Raw genomic sequence first — 5,520 nt, 5'->3', positions numbered from 1 at the left:
TGCACTCGGCTGTGGGGTTTGGGGAAAGGATTAGACGGGAGCTAATATATATTAAGAATGTCCAGAATGTCAGATGATAGTTTAAAAAGACAGGAAGGAGATAAAGCAACCAGACGTCAGCGTTAATAGGAACCAGCACATGATTTGGCTTTTAAGAAAGAACACAACTGCATTTAAACAGAATCAGTATTCCTTCCGCCAACTCTACTCACAAGGATTAACCTTAAACTTAAAATTCAACATCAAAGTTAATTTAACACAACTTTGGATCTGCAGTCTGTATGGGAGACATGCTTCTTCGATGCCTGCCCTGGTTTGTGTGGGTGTTTAGGCCAAACTAGGGGCCAAGATGGCTTGAGTGAGCGGCGATGATCATTGAATGTGTTTTAATTTGCAGCTTTATAAAATAAAAAAAATGGAGAAAGATTGATGTCAAGAGAGACAATGGAGGATTTTTGGTTAAATAGAAAGGATTATATACTTCAGAAACTCATGAAAGAGATGTCTCTCCTTCAGCTTTGATCTGTTTTGATAATGTTGTCCACAATGAGCTGCCGTCAACTCAATCCCACCAGCACGTATTCCGGAGAGGAAACAGTTCTGAGAGACCAGGAGACGTGTTGTCCAATCTCTGGGGCAGACCCGGATAAGCGCAAGACGACGAGACGAGACACCAAATGTTCCTCCTTTGTGATAACTGTGAGGTAGAATTTGCATATAGAGCCCAACAGAAACCGTCAAGTGACTTTAATTCCCCGATGAATCTTTTAAACAAACAACCGAACATTGTTCTGTTAGGCAACAGTCCATAAAGTACGCAGCTGTTCTGCAGGACTTGAAAAGATTCACAAGAATCCCACTCATTGAAAACATTTTCCATGTGACCCGGTCTCCTAAATCTTAATCGTAATCTTTCTGGCAACCCAGTGAACTAAGGTAATGCTGCTTTCCTCTGTTATCATTTAATATCCTTTTGGTGCATGACTATAATTATATGGCCAGATGCAGGACTGAGGGTGTGTGTGTGTGGGGGGGTATAAGCTCTGTGGTCCATTTCCAGATGCCAGTTCAGAGAGATCGCACGATCTGTTTACATTTGATGCAGTTCTACACAATATACCTGTTGTTGAAGAAGAGCCACATGTGTACTCGTGCTTGCTTATCAAAAGCATACAGATGGGAGAATGATTTCACACACAATTGCACATGCCTTTGTTTTGGTTTTTGTTTAACAGCTCTGGTCAGTGGTGGTTTGTGAATGAGGACAATGTCCTCTCCGTGCCAGAGAAGGATGTTGTCTCACTGACCGATTGGGTTTTTTTTAAGCTGCAACATGATCAACTTTGTGAAAATAAAAACGCATAGCACCTCCATCCAAAGATTTGGCATCTTCTGCCCCATCGTTGGATTTGATTATAAAGGGAAAGTCAACTATTTATTTGAATAAACAAAGGGATCATGTAGTAGTTGGTGCAGTGAGGAGGGAAAGCACATGCAGAATTTGATCCCAACAACAAAGAACAGCTAACGAAGGACATAACTGTGGCAGGAAGGAAAGCGACCCTCGTGATTAGTGATTAGTTTTACTGTATCTTAAAATTGCAATGCATTAACTAAATATATATTCTGTTCATAAATATACTGTCAATTAAAAAGATGGCTTAGTTTTGCTTGTAAATTTGGACATATTTAGAACATATTCACTGATATGAAAGTATCAGTTACACTATAAAAAAAAAGTCTGGTTAAGTTTTCCCCTTGACACACAGGTGATGTCACAGCTTGAGGCGGGCCTGTGCTTTTTCCATGCACTAATTTCTCTTGTCTTCCAGATCCTCCTCCTGCAATCAGATCATTCCGGTCGCCTGTGCTCCTAAACTCACCTGCAGCTAATCTCTCATCAGCCCTGACTGGATATATGCTCAGATCAGACGACACACCCATGCCAGATCGTTAGTGGTGATTCCTACCTTCAAGCGGTCCAACTGACTCAATGTTGATAAATGTTGCTGTGTTACATACAAGCGATCACATCTATGATTAGCAGAAACACACAGCGACAACATTTTATCCTGGTGCCTGAGCCCTAGAGTGCGAACATATGGCTGGTTTTGGATCACAGAGGTTAGCTTGCCCACAACGTTGGTTAACCAGCTAGGCCCGTCACTAGTCACCCACATGGACACCAGACCACAACCATAATCACAGCTGGCTTTTGTAGGACCACATGGTGTGATGAAAGCCTTCACTGTTCATTGTGCACCACAATTATGTGGCAAAAATTACTTCACAGCACAATAAGAGCATTAGTAAATAGATTATTGAAGAAGAAGAAGGCTTTAGTTCTGTCATTGTTAATGTTTGGATCTGACACACACGACATTCATTTTAAATGCAAATGTGTGAACACAGCACTAATTATTTCAGTTATTACTTACACAAAGCAACAATCCAGCATGTGTTCATTATGGCAGACCCTCCACTCCAGCGTCAGCAATCCTAAGAAGATTAGAGTCACACAGTTTCTAGTCCCAAGTGTCATGCGTCTCTCTGATGAAAGAGCAGTGTCAGCGTCATCACATACCTGTAAACACCGTCCAAAATCTGTAGATCATTTGCACTTAATGTGGTTCTTGTGGTGATCTGTTCCTCAGGTGTATTTTATTTCCAGTCTTTATCATCCTCATTATGCGTTGTCCATGATCTCATGAAGGGGCCCAGAACGACAGGAATCAGGCTGTGAATAAACAAGGTGTGTCTATCTACCACATCGCGGTCGACCTCTCTCCTTCATAACACAACTCACAGTCCTCTACCGCTCAGCAAGAGGCAATATAAATATCATTTTGTAATGGTAGATTTAAAAACAAGAAGTGTCACATTATTAAGAGTCATAATTCAATTGTTTTGCTCATGGTTTTTATTCTACCCCTAAAATATGCATCAAATCAGAAGTGCCTCTCTTTAAATCGGGCTGTAAATGATTTGACTAATAAATCCGTGGCAGACATCTTCATGTTGTGATTGGATCAGTAACTGGGTTGTCTTTTGAAGCAAATGTTTTATTCTGGTGAAAACACACCAGTGATGTCAATTACGCCATGAACCATCTGAATGTCTCTATTTGTTGCTTTGCTCTTATGGAGAAGAAGCCAGCATCATGAGGTCTTGCAGAATGCAAACCTTCGCCCAGGACGTAACATTTGGAAGGTTTATCCTAATTTTTGATGTGTGCTTTACAAATAAAGAATTCCACTCGGAACACTGGGGAAACCGAAGCGAGGACAGAGCCTGATGTCCAACATGACAACGAACTGGCACCAAGTAATCGGAGTGGCCAGACGATGACAAACAGATGGCGCAGAGGAGACAACTGGGTTCAGCAGGAAACAATCACACAACACTCACAGCAGAGGGAAAGCATTCAAGAGGCAAAAGCAGGTAAAGCACACGGAACAAAAATAGATAACGTGCAACAATTCAAACAATGAGCTTGAAACAAAGACCACCGGGTTTAACACCTGAAAGAAGCAGGACACTCCTTTGAGGCCAGTAATGTCCAGGGGAGACAGAAAACTTTATTATCCCCTTGAGGGGCAATTTGTTGCACAGCCAGCAGAGAGCACACAGCAATTCATACAAGATACAATTAGAATAAAGCAAGTGTACGTTTTATGAAATCGGCTCTGAATCTAATGCATGGTGTCTTACAGCTTGCAATATCTCGATGCAGTTTTAAAAAAGCTCCTTGTTCTGTAGATGCTGCAAATAATGATTTACTGCTCCAGCTATGACTGTGCTCTGAATGTGTGTGGAAGGCATCCCACCAGTGGATGGTATGAGTCACAAAGCCCGAATGGCTCCCGGATCCTGCCGATTCAGGCAGTGACAGTGCTGCCGGCTGTCTGGGAGAGCGGCACCACGGAAAGTGTGGTTTGCGGTACATTTGAAAGGACAACAGGAAAAAGGCCGACAAAGGCACCTTCATTTCTACTGTCATTGTTGTTGGAGTAAATTCTGGAGACAGCTGAACATCTTTATTCCTTAAAAAGACTCATGGATGTCCTGGCCCGGAAGGGTGCAACCACTTAAGAATATTTTTTTGGCACTAAATTTATTATGTAAATCCAAACTTATATCAAAAGTAAATATAAAGGAAGTGACTGAAGGCAGCGTCACTCCACAAGTCAGTTCTGAAGGTTTAAATACTACAAAGGTAGATGGGGAAAATAAAATTAAACCCGGAGAACTGCATACCTTTGCCACGTCCCCTCCAATACAATCACGCTTTATTTAAAATCATACGCAAAGCTCTGTTTCCTTTTAACATCTTGCAATGTTGAAGGAAAGAAGGAAAAAGTCCTGGATCCCCAAATTTAACAAGGACTATTCTGACCCAAAATCCACATCCCACCCACACACACACCAAGTTTCGAGGAAATCCGTGTGAAGACAAAAACCGCCTTGTCAGAGGCTGAATTTCAACACTTCATCACAAAGCCATGATGCACTGATCATTACAAACTGATCAAACGAAGGGAGCGCTTTCATTAGAGGGCTCCGGGTTCCTTTAACTCCCAGCATCCCAGGGTGGAAAACAAAAATATTTACTAGCTTCAACACAACAGATGGCGGAGCAACCCTCAAAGAGCAGGCTGCATGAAACCCAGTTAAGAAATCACGCCTCCAACCGCAACTCGGGGCAACGGAGCTGGCCGTGTTTGTCCTTGATTTAAGTTCAAATATGACAAATCGGTGCTATTTTCAGCATTACAAGCCCCTTCTTTATGGCAAATTAAAGAGCGATCCAGGATGTGCTATTTACACGGAGTAACGAGGACCATATCCCAACGCTGCAGCTGTCTGGAAGTCAGCACATCAGTAACCAGTCTGGACGTACAATAAGTCATGCAAGGACAGACACCAGAATCAGCCTCAGATGCTTCAACACTGCTGCTGTGAAACATTAGGCTATACAACAACACACAAAGATTGATTATCTCTGTCCTTGAAGGAGAATGTTTCTGAATGGTTGTAAAAGCTGTGCACATAAACAGAATGATAAAATCTCAACTGATTGCGCTTCATCACATCTCTCTCTCTCTCTTCATCCAAGGCTTTTAGAACTGCTTCACGGGGGGCAGCCTCATTTTAGGAATGTAAGACGACATCTTTGTGCCTTTTTTTTAGAAAGGTCAGCGGGGTTAAAAGACTTGGGTTGACCACCAACACAGCAAATTGGGGGGCTCTTTGTTCAGTTGTGTGGCCACTGTGGCCCCCTTAAGGTTTAAACCCTGAATGAGCTGCAGCTGCCTTGAGGCTCGCATGTTGCTGAGTGGCGCTTCTCGCGGTTGCGGTTAATGGGCAGACGGTGCTCGGTGGAAAAGAGAGGATTGGTCATGCTTCTCATCCCCTTGTGTATGAGATAAAGCTTCAGCCATTCCTCATTCCAGGGTGCAATGGTTGTGGTTGTTAAATGCAGCTGTAATGGACCCTAATTGCGTTCCTGACAAAACATTT

This window comes from Brachionichthys hirsutus, chromosome 18 (assembly GCF_040956055.1).
Source record: "Brachionichthys hirsutus isolate HB-005 chromosome 18, CSIRO-AGI_Bhir_v1, whole genome shotgun sequence".
Taxonomy (NCBI): Eukaryota; Metazoa; Chordata; class Actinopteri; order Lophiiformes; family Brachionichthyidae; genus Brachionichthys; species Brachionichthys hirsutus.
The sequence above is the reverse complement of the archived record's forward strand: the minus strand, read 5'-3'. Positions refer to the sequence as shown.